The sequence below is a fragment of the Rhipicephalus microplus genome, chromosome 5 (genome assembly GCF_043290135.1).
Source record: "Rhipicephalus microplus isolate Deutch F79 chromosome 5, USDA_Rmic, whole genome shotgun sequence".
In the NCBI taxonomy this organism is placed as follows: domain Eukaryota; kingdom Metazoa; phylum Arthropoda; class Arachnida; order Ixodida; family Ixodidae; genus Rhipicephalus; species Rhipicephalus microplus.
Window position 1 is genome coordinate 100,538,879 of NC_134704.1, and position 19,398 is coordinate 100,558,276.

General features: G+C 44.3%; 1 long non-coding RNA gene across 1 annotated transcript in view; it reads left to right on the forward strand.

Annotated features, from left to right (window-relative positions):
- The first annotated feature begins 3,514 nt into the window (after window positions 1–3,514).
- The window catches only part of LOC119173408 (uncharacterized), a 31,393-nt gene continuing 15,509 nt past the window's right edge, over window positions 3,515–19,398 (forward strand). The window contains exons 1-2 of the long non-coding RNA XR_012895176.1: window positions 3,515–3,569; window positions 16,103–16,157. This is a non-coding gene — a long non-coding RNA (uncharacterized LOC119173408). The remainder of the gene's footprint in view (window positions 3,570–16,102; window positions 16,158–19,398) is intronic.

Consider the following 19,398-nt stretch of genomic DNA (forward strand, 5'->3'; position numbering starts at 1 on the left):
GCAGGGGCTTCTGAAAGCTGAATCGTCTGTTCTGTTTGGCGAAGGGATGTCACAAGGTGTTTGGACCAAGAGGCATAGCCTTGTTGAGCTATGGGTGCCAAAGTCCTGTACTCCGAACGGAACTTGTCCCAGTTCAGAAGTTTCGCGTAATGGTGGGGACGGGTAAGGGGATATGTCCGAATTGTAGTTAGAAAAATGTAGTAGTCACTGCCGAGGATTTCCATGTTTAACCATTCTGCATACTTGATGTGCTTGGTAAGTGTGAGATCAGGACATGTGTCTCGAGTTACAGAATTACCAACACGGGTCGGGTGTGCAGGGTCCGTAAGGATAGTGAGGCCCAGGGTGGAAATATGTTCCTTGAACTTTCTTCCACGCCGATCCTCCTTGCGGTCCTCCTTGCCACCTGCAGCGACAACCGAGAGCCTGATTTGCGTCGGCGCCAACGTCTTCTCTTCTTGAAGTCCGCTTGACCTACCGATGAAGTACAGGGCGCCATGAATGGTGGTGCCCTGTATAGCACTCTTTACAGCACCGGTCACCGGTGATGTGGGACCCAGCACAGGTAACGAACCGGGGCGTACGCTCAAGAAGCACGGGTGCCATCTGTGAGTGGCACTGCTTTTTCACAGATACCACAAAGGTCTGGTTTGGGGCCGGGACAGGCGTCGGGTCGATGTCCAACGGAGCCGCACTGACCACAGGCTGGAACAGTTCTTTTTAAGGGGCGAAGCTTCTTATAGCGGCACCCGTTCGTCTCCCGTAGTATGTAACAAGTATAACATTTTGACCTCCAAGGTGGTGCCGGTGAGAGACTTCTTCTGTGCGTTGTTGAACAATAAAAAATAGTGCTCAATGTACATGTCAATGGCTGCTAATTGGGAATGAGAGACAGGAGCATTCGGCTTTTAGTTAACGCGCAGGTTGCGATCACCATTAGCAGCCATTGGCATCTACAATGAACACTATCTGACAAGAAAGGGTTGCTACGTTATACTCGCTTGGTGTAACCTCCTCAGCTTTAGAAAGGTTTAGCGAGCATTGAGCCGCAGTGCCATGAGTACAATGAACTTGTATATACCATGAATGACTCGAGGGGGTTAAAAATGGGAAGTAGATACGAAGCGCAAGCCGTAAGAAAGTAAAAGCCGAATTCTCCGCCTCTCATTTCCCATTAGCAGCCATTGGCATGTACATTGAGCACTATCTGACTGAAAAAGTTTTTTACGTCATACTCGCTGGGCGTAACCTCCTTGGTTTTCGAAAGTTTTAGTGAGCGTTCGGCCGCAGTGCCGTGAATACAGTGAACAAGTATATACCATGAACTCGAGGTCGTTAAAGGTGGGAAGTGGACCCGAAGCGCAAGCCATAAGAAAGTGTGCGTGTGCCACCTCTCGTTTAGTCCTTGGAATGTCCGTTGGAAGGCGGTGCTTCTATATGGGGAATATATGATGAAAAGATGCGAGATGGTGGTACTTGGAGTGTTGAATAGATGGACGAACGGACACATAGACAGATGCATGGATGGACGCATGAACGGACGCAGGGGCGGTTGCATGGACGAACGCAGGGATGGACGCACGAACAGACGCACGCACGGACGGGCTGATGGACGCATGGACGGTCACACTGACGGACGCATGGACGGACGGAAGCAAGAACGAATGGACGGACGAATTCTTCGCCCCACTCTCCATCATTCACTCCGTGGATATGCTGCCATTTTTTTTTATGGCTGCACTGGGATGAGCAAAGCGTCGTAAACACCGTATTTCGGTCGTTAACCTTGCCAGAAGAAGTGATCCCTGCCACAATCCGCCGACAGATGCAGGGTGCAAGACGCACACGTCGCGTTGCGTTTTCACCGAAGCTGTCTCAAGGTTGCTTTTTTTTTATCCGCTAGGCTATGTGTATTGGCGCTGCAGTCAGACTGGAAAACTCGCCTGAACGGTGACTCGCCGAGCGGACCCATATTATATGTTTGGTGTGAGCTTATTATAAACAATGACTTAGCTTACATTGATAAACGGCACTCAAATACTTCTAATGTCATAAGCTTCACTGTGGAAACTTTGATAATAGCAGAGGAAATTGAGGTTAAAGCTTCATTTTAAATTACGCAACAAAATCTCCCCTCGTGGCGTAACAAATTTCAAAATGTATTTTGAGTATTTTCGCAAAACGGGCTAGGTGAAATTTTCTCAAACTGTGTATGCTAGGTCTATGGCACCTACATGACAATGTACTTCAATTTTATTAATTAGAAGCTACTTGGGACACTGTAGACGTCTTCAAAACTTATGACGTCCGGGTGTTTTGTGCGGGAATCTCTTGGTGGCCCCTTTACTTGCATTTTCTTTTAGCGCATTTTCTCATTCACCAAGCATCGTGTCGTGGTCTGAGTGGTGTTTTCAGAATTGTGAAAGGGTACTTTACGAATTAACGAAAATCGTTTGCTAGCTCTTTAGTGTCCCTTTAAGATCGGCCTATTTCTCAGTCTCAAGTTTTACCTGGCTGTTGTTAACTCCGCTATTGTTTTATATTGTTCAAAAATGCCTTCGGAAATGGTAACCACTTTGTGCCTTTACGCGAAGACTAAACAAGCATGCTATTCAACTTTCTAAAGCTGGGACGTTAATTTTCGTTATTTATGTGCATAATCTGGAGTATCAGGACTTACATGTTAAGCATAGCATACAAATTGATGTTTATTTATGGCGTGCAACGGCTAAAGAACCCCAGTTCGTCAGCTGGATGCACTACTGCCGACAAAGACATATCAGATTTTTGAAGCTGGAGACTACACGTCACCACAGTGTACGACAATGTGTATCTTTGCACGTGCGTCATAAAGGTTCTGACGTGAGAGAGTTTGCAGCGCCAATTATCAATATATCACTCATTGCGATATTGTGAATAAAATGCCCAAACGCTTCGCAGTCTCCTACTCGTATCACTGGTTAAGCTACTGAAAAACCTCGTTTAAGAACGAATGACCTCTGTAAGACGCACTCGCGCTTGAAATATCTTTGTACAATCTTAGTTTTTTTGTGTGTGTTTGTGAGCAATCGATAGAGTAAAAGCATAAGCGTAATGCTAAATTGTTGTGAAAGTAGAACCGAGTTGTCGAACTTCCATTTTATTTTCTTGTTGTGGTACCAATCTTACATATTTTGAGCCTGTTTATCGTATTACTCTTGTGGCAGCCAGTTAAAACTTTGGCCAAGATTCCTCATTTATTTGTTTCATGCGATGTGTGTAAATTCGAGACTGCGAATATTCGGCACGAGTAGTTTGCCATTTGGTTCGATCGAAATACTTCGTAATTAATTCAAGAATCCGAGAACACGCTTTCGTATGCCTGCCACCACGACTGAACAATAGACACAAGGGCATAATGAATGACAGCGAAAGACTAGCTGTACGTAGGCTGTATAACAAATGGCCTGTCTATCAACCATTGTTATAAATTTAAGCAAAGACTAGTAGTTGAGTCTTAGAGACGCCGTGAAGATGAAGCCCGTGATTCTACACTCGTTTGTGGTGGCAGCGCTCATTAGCACAGCTCTGTAAGTGCAGCTTGCCGAATTGATTCATTTATTTTGTAAGCGAAAGTGTATTTAATAGTATAAGATTTAAAAACGAAATGCCCCAATCTTAAATCAATCTGTGCAGTTGTTTAGAAAGAACTTTTTTTTTTCGAAGGTATGCAGGCCACTTCCTTGTTCTGAAGTGGGGGCTGGGCTGCCAGATGAAGGGTCGTTTCGTGTTTTTCATGCCATGGCAAAAAAAATTTTTAAATGGCCAGGCGATAGAGAGGGTACATAGGCCCGCTGTGCCACCCCCTGTGCATGCCAGTGAACCAGTGAACCTATGTGTTTAAAAGCTTTCATCTGCTCTCTGCTGAATGCTCTGGTGTGATCCCATTAAACGTCAAACTCGTGAACGCGGAGACTTTGTCGTATATGACCAAGTCCATGTGAGTATTACAAATACAACATGCAGCAGCAGTTTGTGGCTATAACTCATTCAACTTTAGACTGCTCAGTTAGACTGCGTTTGCACTTTTACGAAGGAGCAGCTGGAACAAATGCGAGGGCGTGGTCGGGCATACCTTACTTGTAAAAGTAAATGTTATGACAATAACAGCGCGCTGGTACAAAAACAGACCTAGATTTCTCAATGAAACTGAAATACCATATTATCACCTAGTTGTAATAGGTCGAGGACGTGAGCGGATTTCGACCTAGAAAAGAAGACCACGCGTTTCTGCGCTGAAGAGCCAGACCGAAAGGCGCGTTTTGAATGCGAAGCATTTCTTAGCGAACTTCGGCGACTTTGAGCGTATCTATCTATTTATCTAGCCGCCTATGGATTCTAGCTCTCCTGTCTGTTTCGAGAATAGTATCAATACCAAACCTGGTATGGCATAACATGACTGTATGAAGAACATGTTTAGCTAGTCGTGACATGAAAATTATGACATGTATGTCATAAATGTCATGATTTACATTTCATGGTCCTGCGGCTCTTGCAGTGGTTTCGTTCACATGGCATGTTGCAAAACTGGTATGGTATTACATGACAGCATCGCGAACATACGTGGCAGATATTAACGTAGAAATAATGACATGCATGTCGTGTAGGTAATGACTACACGACACACTCTTAGTGCACTCACAGTGGTTTCGCCAGCTTCAGATATACCAAATTTGGTATTACGGTGCAATAATGGGTGACGAAGATATGTGACTGGTGAAAACATTGAAATCATTGAATGCGTGTCATGTAAAAACATGACTGCATGCCACGCTCATGATATCCTGACAGCCGTATCTTGAGCTTCATTTATACTAAATTTGGTGTTACGGGACGTGAATGAATTACGAAGGTATGATACTGGTGCAAACATGATAAACATGAGATGCGTGTCATGTGAGAACATGACTACATGCCACAGTCAAGGTGCCGATACATTTCGACGTGACGCGGCGCGTGCTCGCCGGCGTTCATTTCGTCGCGTCACGCCGCAGTTTCCACGCCAGGCGCCGGTTTTGCCATATACTCGCAGGCGTGCGTCGTGCTGCGTCGCTTTAATGCATGCGCGTTTCAGCGCGTCCGGTATCTCTCTGTCACGAGAAGAGGGAGACATGGTGTTGTCTGGGTAACGCATCGTCGGGAACTCCGCGCCGGTTGACCAGCGGCCGTCGGGCCGTGCCGACGGACGCTGGTCACGCCGGTCGCACCAGACCATAGAGTGCCCGCGTTTTGCTTGCGTAGCGTCGCTGTGCCCAGCGTGCGCGTGCGTCAACGCAACGTTGTAGTAAAATGGGCCCTTCATGAAGCGCTCGCGGCCATTTTGCTAGCTCTACATGTACAAAATTTGGTGTTACCTAACGTCAATGGATGATGAATGATATGACTGCTGCAAACATGATAATCCTGACACGCATGTCATGTAGGAACATGACAACATACCACGCTAATAGCGTGCTCGCGGCCGTTTTCATAGCTCCACACATACTAAATTTGGCATCACGTCATGTAAATAAATTACGATGGTAAACGACACATCAAAACATGAAAATCATGACACGGAAGTCATGTACGGCATTATTTACCTCCACCTCGTTACGTTGAGCTGATTTTAAAGTTACATATCAACCTTTGTTACTCGTGGTTCGCATATCATCGATTCCCACTGTACGGGGTATCTGCCATCTTTTTTTCAGGTGCCATCTATACTCAATGGTTTACAAAAACACACTACTACTTCTGAAGCCACGTGACAAAGTGTTGGACACGCTGGGTAGCCCTCACGGATGTTGCAGACCACTCCAGGTTGACGCTCTTTCCGTCGACCCATTCATTACAAGCAGGTTTCAATACACCTTATGTAAAAGTACATCCATTTGTCTTCCATCTTGCGCATACCACCATGTTAGAGGCTCAGCGCAGTGCAGTACGCACAGTTTGCGTGTGCTTTCATATACTTGTGCGTAAGGCATTGCGGCGTGAGACATGCGTATTGGCTGATAATCGCAATGACGACGTATTGCGCCATCCCTCGTTGCACACAGGAAGAACCTCGGTATGCTGAAGTCAAAAACGTGAGCCGAAACATCACTTCTTATTTTTTTCAAGCTCATGACGACGTTTCGACAAAGTGCTCCGGCTACTGCTTCCCAAAGACGTCTTTGCAGTCGTCTTTCTAAGACGTGAAATAAGGCGTGAGAATAAAACGTGCAATAGCACTTGTGTTCCCGCAAATTGCAGCTCGCCTAGTCAAGGTAGCTTTTGCGCCGCGGTGGTCTAGTGGCTAACGTACTTGGCTGCTGACTCACAGGTCGTGGGTTCGAATCGCGGCTGCTGTGGCTGCATTTACGATGGAGGTGGAAATGTTGTAGGCCCATGTGTTCTGATTTGGGTGCACGTTAAAGAAACACCAGGTGGTTGAAATTTCCGGAGCCCTCCACTACGGCGTCTCTCGTAATCATATGGTGGTTTTGGGACGTTAAACCCCACATATCAATCGATCATCAAGGCAGCTTTTGCAACGTTTTCTTTAGCAGCCGTTTACAAGGTGAAGGTGATGCCTACACTTTACGCGGAAGCCACCTTATAACGTAACGAGAATTATCGAGGCTAATTTCACGTGCCTGCATTTCGTTGAATGTGCCGAGCCCGTAGAATGCTTGAAAAACGTGTGCAGTCATGCGTAAGTCATACCCCTAAACGGTAGCTTGTCACACTCCAGAAAGGGGAACAAAACCTGATAAATCAATAATGCTCTAGCATCGTCGCTTCCTTCTCAGAAGGCACCAAGGACGCGCACTTCTTCTGATACAGCGTTGTCGTTACCCAAACATGATGAACAAAACACATTCAACGAAATGTTGACACGCGCTATTATATCTGCGATAAAGTTTGTTGGGTGAAGGTGCCTTCAACGTAAAGCGTACGAGTCGCCTTCACTTTGTAAACGGGTGCTAGCAAAATCATTGAAAAACTACCTTGCTTCGGCGTGCAGTAACTTGTGGGAGCTAGAATACAAGTTCTATTGCACGTCTTACTTGCTTAGAAAGAAGAACGCAAACGCATGTTTCAGGAACAGTAGCCGGAGCACATGCTGGAAACGTCATCAGCTTGAGAAAATAACAAGAAACTAAGTTTATGACTTAAAGTTTTTCTTCAGCATTCCTAGTTCCTCTTTGTTCTGTAAGAGACGCAGCAATACGTCAGCATTGCGATTATCAGCTGACAAACGCCTCACGTCAATAAAGAGTTTAAGTGCTGCGTACGCTGCGTACGTGGCAGCGTTGCGTACGTAAGGATGCCACGTTCTGCGTAGTGCGCATGCGCAGACCGCAACTCGCACGTATCGCGTTACGTACGCAGCCGCTACGTACGCACGCATGAGATGCGTGCGTGCGTACGTATGAGCTGATCGCACAGCTCTCGAACAAGTTCGCGAAAGAGCGAGACTTCGTTTTGCAAAATGGCGGCATCGAAGGCAAGCACCGACCGGCTCTGTGGCTTAAAATATGGCCATAATCTGGCTATAACACTTGGATTAGCTCACATTGGCTGTCAACAACACGTACTTCTATTCTGATCTACCAGATGGCGCAACACGCTTCACGCTCGTTACTTACGCGGGTACTACGGCGTACTAAAAGCCGATTAGTGGCAAACGACGCCACGTAACGCAAGGCGCTTGCGTGATGCGTACGTAGCACCATTCCGCAGTACTAAAACTCTCTAATACGCCTTCCGTATACGTCTACGTAAACACACGCGGCCCGGCGCGGACTGTGCATACTGCGCCCCACTTAGCCTCTAACATGGCGGCTATTCACACAACGGCCGACAGATGGCAACAATTTTGCATATGATCTATAGTGAAGCGATGCAGAACAATGGGTTGCGTAATTCCGCTATAAAATTTTCGTTGGCAGGCTCAACATAGCGTAACCACTCCTTTCACCGGAGGGATCGTCTCCAGTTACAATGGCGCTTTCTTTTCGGTGCTATCCATACCAGTTCGAATAGTATAATTCTATTAAGTAATATCGCAAATGCTACGCAATGCGTGAGAATTCACCAGCAGAGAGTTGTTGCTTTACTGCCCTCAACAAAAGTGCATTACAACAATAAGACAACATCTGTCTCTGATCGGTGCCCAAATTTTATTCAAAGTAAATTATTAACGGCTGGTAATGGCCATCTGGTGCCTTTTGTTCAATGAACACAGTTCAAGACTACCAGGTTGCATCCACTGACAAAGGCAGCGAGTCTAACAACCACCACAAGTCCGTATAGACTTATAGGAGGCGAAGTTTACAATGCAAAAGTTAAGCAAACACCAGCAGTATGCCGGATGTAGAGCAGCAACATCTCAGATGGAAAGAAAGGCAGGGAAATGAATCAGACACGCATATGAACTGCTACCCTACGCTGGCACCAAGTGGATTAAGGGAGGCAAAGATGGGGAGACAAAATCGAGCACACTGGAAATTCGCGTGAGTTTGCGATTCGTAGTACGGAATGCAGATTATGAGGCGTATCACTCTTCATAACGTAGACAGCGCTGCCAACAACGGACAGAGACAAGAAATTACACGAAACCTAGCGTTCCACTTCCTTTCTTTTGGCTGCATCTGGTTGCGTTGCCGTTCCATTGCGAGGTACTACCAACTACACATAGTTTCGATCTTACGTCCCGTTCCACTGTTATTGCCGGCTCAGTTTACATGCCGCCGATTGTCATACTTAATAAGCAACACTTATATGCCTCACTAAAGCAAAAGTTTACTTTATCGGCGTGATTCACCAAACGTAATATGATTTCATATCTGCGAGCCGAAGCAAAACTGAATGCGTGCAATTAGTACTGAAACCGGGTAGGTTTTTTATTGGTTCTTCTTGCTTATTGTGGGGAGGCAGGAAGTGAAAAGAAAGTGTACAAAAACATCGTGTCCAAAATTTGGGGTAAAATATCACTGGCCCTTCTTATCAAACTTTGGGGCTTATTGAGCGGCGATTGCATACCAACAATTCTGTGAAAAATTATTAAATAATTGACAAAATGTTCCTTCGTTCGCGGTTGTCTGGGATTCGTTTCGACGCTCGAGAGATGTTTCTTTGGCACGTACACATACGAAATATATTGGGATGACTCGCGCATAAACTTTTTTGTCCTAAATGGTACCCTACTTTTTAGTTCGTATAACTTGTTGTATGCAGCCCACAATAACGTCTAACGTTTTCGCATGTCGTTCAAAGATGTCAAACAATGATGAAATGTATCATGACACATAGCGACAGAACACCGAATTCCCGAAAAGAGCCTGTCAGAGCGCCCATTCCCACATGCGGTGATCCCTTTGTTGGTGCTTCCGTCTTCGGTGCTTCATGCGGGACTTAGGTTGGTGAACAGGTCAGCCCAATAACATGCAAATACGTTGAAGCGAATAAACAAGGCGATATGGCATTACAGTCCTACTTCCTTCAAAACGCACGCGGCTATACTTTCTCGGTTTTTTTTCACCTTAGAGGAGAAATATGAAATGTTATTGTAAGAATCCGGCAGCCTCATAGGTTCAGATCTCACTCCCAGGTGTCTGCCAGGAACCCTTGAGCTTTAGCGGCATCCTCGGCTCGTCAGGTTGGCCAGAGCTGTTCCTCTGGATCTCTGCTGAAGAGCATGGTGTCTCACTGCTCATCACAAGTGATCGCGCCACCCTTTTCAACCGCCTTTTGACAGGCCAACATGATGTGGGATAGACTCGCTTTTTCTTAAATAATTTCAGCTTGTCGGTGTGTGAACCAGGGTAGTTATTTGTAATGTAATGCAGTGCAATGTAACGTAATTTTATGTATTGTTATGTAGTGTGATGTACTGCGATCTAACGTAATGCAATGGTCTTTTTTATTGCAGATGTGGACTTCCTCCTCGTGCTGGTGCGAGAATTAGATATGCTTGTACAAATGATGTAAGTACAGCTATAGCTATTTCTACATTTTATATAGTGTGCTAGTCACTGCTTATATAAACTTACTGGTTTTTAAGTCCACGTGTTTGATGGCTTGCTCATCTATCACAAAATCTTTCCATTTTCAACAAGCCTACAGTCATTGCACTAACCTGCCACAATGATGTAGTGGTTATATGCTTGGCTGCTAACCCGTAGGCCACCGGTTCAAATCCCGGCGACACCTGCCGCATAATGAAAAGAAGCGATAATGCTGGAGGCTCGTGTATTTTTAGTTAGGCGACCTTTGAAGAACCCCAGGCGGTCGGAATTTCCGAAGCCCTTCCTCACAGCATCTCACATAAACATATCGTGTTTTGGGTATGCTAAGCCTCATCAATTTATATTATTACAAATTAGCAGTGTTTGAATAGACGCACAACAGGCCCATTCCAGGTGGTGCGCTCATAGAAGAGGAGAGACTTTTTTTCGAGGCGTGCACATTAGTTTGTTTGGCTTACAATTATTCATGGCGAGTTCTTGCAGTGCTTCAGTTAGTACGGCACTCAGCCGCTGACCCGAATGTGCGCGGCGTTTGCATTTCTGTAGAGGAGGAATACTAGATGCTTCCGTACTGTGCGACTTCAGTGCACAGATTGGTGGCTCACATAAATGAATGGCGTCGTAAGGTTTATATACTCAGCTAGGGCAAGCCAGCATGGCTGACGTAGTTTAAGGGACATCACTTTGAGTTATAGCATACTTGTATGGGATGCAAAGGAGAATAATTTAAACAAACTATATGTATTGCCGAAAAAGTAGGGTCCCATTTTATTTTAAACATTGCTATGTCGATCATGTATATATATATATATATATATATATATATATATATATATATATATACATATATATATATATATATATATATTGAGAGAGAGAGTGTGTGTGTTATAAGAAATATGTCCAATATTCTTTAAGAATTAAAACACGGCGCTATTTGCTCGCCGTCTTCAGAGTTGCTTTTTTTGTAGTGGCAGGCCTCTTAAAAGGGTTGAAGACATCAGTTAGAACAGTTATTAAGGAACCTAAATTATTATTTTTAATTAGTTTGGTGAGGCAGGTAAATCAATTGACAGAATTGAAGTCATGAATGCAAAGAACCCATTGCCATTTTAAGATTTTATAAAAATGTCCTCTAGCAATTGCAGCTAAATAATGAAATTCTCCTGAATCTGCACACATAAATGGATGAATGGATAGATGGGCGGACGGACGGGCGGACGGATGAATGGAAGGACAGATGGATTGCGCTAGAACTGTTTTGTACTGCGTACCACCTTTACCATGGATATATATACTTAAGGTACTAAACTTCTGGACGTACAAACAGTGTGATTATTGTAAATATACAATGATTGTGCTAAATGACATTCGCAGTTCAAGTGGTTTTTCAGTTGGGCGAGATATGTGACGCAGAAGCGCTACACTTCACTGAAGCCGGAATCAGTGGATATTTCATTTGTACACAACTTGCAATGGTATATGCTTATTGTGACTGTCGTTTCTTGTTTGGCTTACGTTTCACTTTGATATGCTGAATAAAATACCTCGTTATCGGAAAGCGACTTCTTCTCTCCGCCGCAAACCTCCGTATTGTCAGGCCGGACTGGTCCAGTCCCACGCTTTTGATTTCGAGCATCGGGCTGGTTTTGATTTAGTACGTCGGGCTGTCCCGGGTTGGGCTACGGCTCGACCATTCAGCCCGTACACAACTGCAGTGGATATTGTATGCGCACCGTCACGTAGCAGACTTCGATTAGCTCGTGCTTGGTCATTTTCGCTTGTCATGGCTAACCTTTGGCTGCTGTTGACTTATGGGATATGTTTATTAATGGTTGTCTAGCACTGTTTTTTAAGAAATGAGTCAATTATTCAAGTTATTGCCTAATAACAGTCTTGGTTAATAACGTTCAAATTACTTAAAAAGTGAATACAAAATAGCCCGCCAAATTTTATATCCCACGAAACAAGCATTTACTGAAATGACCAAAACATTTGGTTTAGAAGGTGAGGAAATGAAGAACTGTTGCATAGTAGGAGCTACTACTAGTTACACACTAATAGTCGGTGTCATGGAACGAAAATGAGCAATTCTTTGTGACAAAATGAATCGCTTTATAGGACGCCGTAACAAACGTCACTGCCTATTATAGGTCAAAATGATAGGTCTGGTATTACACGCGTTATGTCATGTAAGATGTTATATACCTTGCATACTACCAGTTAAAAAGAGAGGTTGGGTGAATGATGTGTGACCGTTATCCGCAACGCGACCCTGCCACCCAGCACGAGTAACTATATTACTGTAGACAGCGAATCATATGTTGAGTATACCACTTAGGAAACTAGAGGATGCAACTTCTGCCGAATTCATTGTGGATAAATTCAGGATTTTTTGCCTTTATTGATAACTATACGGGTGCATCTCATGCCCTCGTAATATTGGAGGGATTGCTCACGCAGGTCCTTCAAAAAGTTGAGCCCCTCAACACGTTTGTTCTTGGTGACCGAGGCCTTTTTGCCGTGCAAGCTATCATGAGTATAGAGTTTCCTACAAGGACGCAAGATGGAACTCTGGAACTAGTGTCTATGGCAGCAGCAATGCATGAGGCTCCAGCAAGCATGGGAATGATGGGTAGTAGGCGGATTGCCTTCGTACTTTCGGCTCCATTTGGCTTCGCGATGCTTGGAGCTGCTTTGTCACGAAGTAACAATTTGAAAATGTTCAGCGATTGCACTTCGCCACCGTGACCTCTTAGGCTCACCAATTTGAATGAGGTCATGGGGTCATGAAGTTCAAAACGATTGCTTTCTTTATTCTAAACGCAACTAAAACACTTCATTAAACGAAGCCACAAGTCCGTTCGGAACCCGCCAGCCCGAAGGCTAGGCAAATCTATGTACTATCCATCATTTCCATCCAACTGATTGCAAAGATCTCGGATAGAATTCATCATCAGGTACCGCATGAAAAAAAGTACACGTAATGCCTTGCAAATGCCTAGCGGGTACCTCGTTTCTCCGCAGAATGACCAATAACAGCGGAGCGAGTGCTTGCCATGTTAACAAAAGTTGTGATTTACGGTATAGTGGGTGTGGCTTCCAAGCCTACTTCTATTAGTAGCCCTAAGATAGTTCGCTGGTTTTATAAGTGCTGCAATTCTAGCATTCACCGTGAAAGTGCCGTGCTTTTCATGCAGGCCTCGCGTAATTCTTTTTCTTTTCTTGTTGTTCTCAGTGCAAGCATTGCGTTTAATTAAGCTAATTTATCGCAAATTGACACATTGCCCTTCAGTTTACTTATTTTCATACTATTTGCGTTTTTCTTTTATTCAGTGCAGAAACAGACACGTCAGCAATACGTCAGCATTGCGATTATCAGCTGACAAACGCCTCACGTCAATAAACAGTTTAAGTGCTGCGTACGCTGCGTACGTGGCAGCGTTGCGTACGTAAGGATGCCACGTTCTGCGTAGTGCGCATGCGCAGACCGCAACTCGCACGTATCGCGTTACGTACGCAGCCGCTACGTACGCACGCATGAGATGCGTGCGTGCGTACGTATGAGCTGATCGCACAGCTCTCGAACAAGTTCGCGAAAGAGCGAGACTTCGTTTTGCAAAATGGCGGCATCGAAGGCAAGCACCGACCGGCTCTGTGGCTTAAAATATGGCCATAATCTGGCTATAACACTTGGATTAGCTCACATTGGCTGTCAACAACACGTACTTCTATTCTGATCTACCAGATGGCGCAACACGCTTCACGCTCGTTACTTACGCGGGTACTACGGCGTACTAAAAGCCGATTAGTGGCAAACGACGCCACGTAACGCAAGGCGCTTGCGTGATGCGTACGTAGCACCATTCCGCAGTACTAAAACTCTCTAATACGCCTTCCGTATACGTCTACGTAAACACACGCGGCCCGGCGCGGACTGTGCATACTGCGCCCCACTTAGCCTCTAACATGGCGGCTATTCACACAACGGCCGACAGATGGCAACAATTTTGCATATGATCTATAGTGAAGCGATGCAGAACAATGGGTTGCGTAATTCCGCTATAAAATTTTCGTTGGCAGGCTCAACATAGCGTAACCACTCCTTTCACCGGAGGGATCGTCTCCAGTTACAATGGCGCTTTCTTTTCGGTGCTATCCATACCAGTTCGAATAGTATAATTCTATTAAGTAATATCGCAAATGCTACGCAATGCGTGAGAATTCACCAGCAGAGAGTTGTTGCTTTACTGCCCTCAACAAAAGTGCATTACAACAATAAGACAACATCTGTCTCTGATCGGTGCCCAAATTTTATTCAAAGTAAATTATTAACGGCTGGTAATGGCCATCTGGTGCCTTTTGTTCAATGAACACAGTTCAAGACTACCAGGTTGCATCCACTGACAAAGGCAGCGAGTCTAACAACCACCACAAGTCCGTATAGACTTATAGGAGGCGAAGTTTACAATGCAAAAGTTAAGCAAACACCAGCAGTATGCCGGATGTAGAGCAGCAACATCTCAGATGGAAAGAAAGGCAGGGAAATGAATCAGACACGCATATGAACTGCTACCCTACGCTGGCACCAAGTGGATTAAGGGAGGCAAAGATGGGGAGACAAAATCGAGCACACTGGAAATTCGCGTGAGTTTGCGATTCGTAGTACGGAATGCAGATTATGAGGCGTATCACTCTTCATAACGTAGACAGCGCTGCCAACAACGGACAGAGACAAGAAATTACACGAAACCTAGCGTTCCACTTCCTTTCTTTTGGCTGCATCTGGTTGCGTTGCCGTTCCATTGCGAGGTACTACCAACTACACTTAGTTTCGATCTTACGTCCCGTTCCACTGTTATTGCCGGCTCAGTTTACATGCCGCCGATTGTCATACTTAATAAGCAACACTTATATGCCTCACTAAAGCAAAAGTTTACTTTATCGGCGTGATTCACCAAACGTAATATGATTTCATATCTGCGAGCCGAAGCAAAACTGAATGCGTGCAATTAGTACTGAAACCGGGTAGGTTTTTTATTGGTTCTTCTTGCTTATTGTGGGGAGGCAGGAAGTGAAAAGAAAGTGTACAAAAACATCGTGTCCAAAATTTGGGGTAAAATATCACTGGCCCTTCTTATCAAACTTTGGGGCTTATTGAGCGGCGATTGCATACCAACAATTCTGTGAGAAATTATTAAATAATTGACAAAATGTTCCTTCGTTCGCGGTTGTCTGGGATTCGTTTCGACGCTCGAGAGATGTTTCTTTGGCACGTACACATACGAAATATATTGGGATGACTCGCGCATAAACTTTTTTGTCCTAAATGGTACCCTACTTTTTAGTTCGTATAACTTGTTGTATGCAGCCCACAATAACGTCTAACGTTTTCGCATGTCGTTCAAAGATGTCAAACAATGATGAAATGTATCATGACACATAGCGACAGAACACCGAATTCCCGAAAAGAGCCTGTCAGAGCGCCCATTCCCACATGCGGTGATCCCTTTGTTGGTGCTTCCGTCTTCGGTGCTTCATGCGGGACTTAGGTTGGTGAACAGGTCAGCCCAATAACATGCAAATACGTTGAAGCGAATAAACAAGGCGATATGGCATTACAGTCCTACTTCCTTCAAAACGCACGCGGCTATACTTTCTCGGTTTTTTTTCACCTTAGAGGAGAAATATGAAATGTTATTGTAAGAATCCGGCAGCCTCATAGGTTCAGATCTCACTCCCAGGTGTCTGCCAGGAACCCTTGAGCTTTAGCGGCATCCTCGGCTCGTCAGGTTGGCCAGAGCTGTTCCTCTGGATCTCTGCTGAAGAGCATGGTGTCTCACTGCTCATCACAAGTGATCGCGCCACCCTTTTCAACCGCCTTTTGACAGGCCAACATGATGTGGGATAGACTCGCTTTTTCTTAAATAATTTCAGCTTGTCGGTGTGTGAACCAGGGTAGTTATTTGTAATGTAATGCAGTGCAATGTAACGTAATTTTATGTATTGTTATGTAGTGTGATGTACTGCGATCTAACGTAATGCAATGGTCTTTTTTATTGCAGATGTGGACTTCCTCCTCGTGCTGGTGCGAGAATTAGATATGCTTGTACAAATGATGTAAGTACAGCTATAGCTATTTCTACATTTTATATAGTGTGCTAGTCACTGCTTATATAAACTTACTGGTTTTTAAGTCCACGTGTTTGATGGCTTGCTCATCTATCACAAAATCTTTCCATTTTCAACAAGCCTACAGTCATTGCACTAACCTGCCACAATGATGTAGTGGTTATATGCTTGGCTGCTAACCCGTAGGCCACCGGTTCAAATCCCGGCGACACCTGCCGCATAATGAAAAGAAGCGATAATGCTGGAGGCTCGTGTATTTTTAGTTAGGCGACCTTTGAAGAACCCCAGGCGGTCGGAATTTCCGAAGCCCTTCCTCACAGCATCTCACATAAACATATCGTGTTTTGGGTATGCTAAGCCTCATCAATTTATATTATTACAAATTAGCAGTGTTTGAATAGACGCACAACAGGCCCATTCCAGGTGGTGCGCTCATAGAAGAGGAGAGACTTTTTTTCGAGGCGTGCACATTAGTTTGTTTGGCTTACAATTATTCATGGCGAGTTCTTGCAGTGCTTCAGTTAGTACGGCACTCAGCCGCTGACCCGAATGTGCGCGGCGTTTGCATTTCTGTAGAGGAGGAATACTAGATGCTTCCGTACTGTGCGACTTCAGTGCACAGATTGGTGGCTCACATAAATGAATGGCGTCGTAAGGTTTATATACTCAGCTAGGGCAAGCCAGCATGGCTGACGTAGTTTAAGGGACATCACTTTGAGTTATAGCATACTTGTATGGGATGCAAAGGAGAATAATTTAAACAAACTATATGTATTGCCGAAAAAGTAGGGTCCCATTTTATTTTAAATATTGCTATGTCGATCATGTATATATATATATATATATATATATATATATATATATATATATATATATATATTGAGAGAGAGAGTGTGTGTGTTATAAGAAATATGTCCAATATTCTTTAAGAATTAAAACACGGCGCTATTTGCTCGCCGTCTTCAGAGTTGCTTTTTTTGTAGTGGCAGGCCTCTTAAAAGGGTTGAAGACATCAGTTAGAACAGTTATTAAGGAACCTAAATTATTATTTTTAATTAGTTTGGTGAGACAGGTAAATCAATTGACAGAATTGAAGTCATGAATGCAAAGAACCCATTGCCATTTTAAGATTTTATAAAAATGTCCTCTAGCAATTGCAGCTAAATAATGAAATTCTCCTGAATCTGCACACATAAATGGATGAATGGATAGATGGGCGGACGGACGGGCGGACGGATGAATGGAAGGACAGATGGATTGCGCTAGAACTGTTTTGTACTGCGTACCACCTTTACCATGGATATATATACTTAAGGTACTAAACTTCTGGACGTACAAACAGTGTGATTATTGTAAATATACAATGATTGTGCTAAATGACATTCGCAGTTCAAGTGGTTTTTCAGTTGGGCGAGATATGTGACGCAGAAGCGCTACACTTCACTGAAGCCGGAATCAGTGGATATTTCATTTGTACACAACTTGCAATGGTATATGCTTATTGTGACTGTCGTTTCTTGTTTGGCTTACGTTTCACTTTGATATGCTGAATAAAATACCTCGTTATCGGAAAGCGACTTCTTCTCTCCGCCGCAAACCTCCGTATTGTCAGGCCGGACTGGTCCAGTCCCACGCTTTTGATTTCGAGCATCGGGCTGGTTTTGATTTAGTACGTCGGGCTGTCCCGGGCTGGGCTACGGCTCGACCATTCAGCCCGTACACAACTGCAGTGGATATTGTATGCGCACCGTCACGTAGCAGACTTCGATTAGCTCGTGCTTAGTCATTTTCGCTTGTCATGGCTAACCTTTGGCTGCTGTTGACTTATGGGATATGTTTATTAATGGTTGTCTAGCACTGTTTTTTAAGAAATGAGTCAATTATTCAAGTTATTGCCTAATAACAGTCTTGGTTAATAACGTTCAAATTACTTAAAAAGTGAATACAAAATAGCCCGCCAAATTTTATATCCCACGAAACAAGCATTTACTGAAATGACCAAAACATTTGGTTTAGAAGGTGAGGAAATGAAGAACTGTTGCATAGTAGGAGCTACTACTAGTTACACACTAATAGTCGGTGTCATGGAACGAAAATGAGCAATTCTTTGTGACAAAATGAATCGCTTTATAGGACGCCGTAACGAACGTCACTGCCTATTATAGGTCAAAATGATAGGTCTGGTATTACACGCGTTATGTCATGTAAGATGTTATATACCTTGCATACTACCAGTTAAAAAGAGAGGTTGGGTGAATGATGTGTGACCGTTATCCGCAACGCGACCCTGCCACCCAGCACGAGTAACTATATTACTGTAGACAGCGAATCATATGTTGAGTATACCACTTAGGAAACTAGAGGATGCAACTTCTGCCGAATTCATTGTGGATAAATTCAGGATTTTTTGCCTTTATTGATAACTATACGGGTGCATCTCATGCCCTCGTAATATTGGAGGAATTGCTCACGCAGGTCCTTCAAAAAGTTGAGCCCCTCAACACGTTTGTTCTTGGTGACCGAGGCCTTTTTGCCGTGCAAGCTATCATGAGTATAGAGTTTCCTACAAGGACGCAAGATGGAACTCTGGAACTAGTGTCTATGGCAGCAGCAATGCATGAGGCTCCAGCAAGCATGGGAATGATGGGTAGTAGGCGGATTGCCTTCGTACTTTCGGCTCCATTTGGCTTCGCGATGCTTGGAGCTGCTTTGTCACGAAGTAACAATTTGAAAATGTTCAGCGATTGCACTTCGCCACCGTGACCTCTTAGGCTCACCAATTTGAATGAGGTCATGGGGTCATGAAGTTCAAAACGATTGCTTTCTTTATTCTAAACGCAACTAAAACACTTCATTAAACGAAGCCACAAGTCCGTTCGGAACCCGCCAGCCCGAAGGCTAGGCAAATCTATGTACTATCCATCATTTCCATCCAACTGATTGCAAAGATCTCGGATAGAATTCATCATCAGGTACCGCATGAAAAAAAGTACACGTAATGCCTTGCAAATGCCTAGCGGGTACCTCGTTTCTCCGCAGAATGACCAATAACAGCGGAGCGAGTGCTTGCCATGTTAACAAAAGTTGTGATTTACGGTATAGTGGGTGTGGCTTCCAAGCCTACTTCTATTAGTAGCCCTAAGATAGTTTGCTGGTTTTATAAGTGCTGCAATTCTAGCATTCACCGTGAAAGTGCCGTGCTTTTCATGCAGGCCTCGCGTAATTCTTT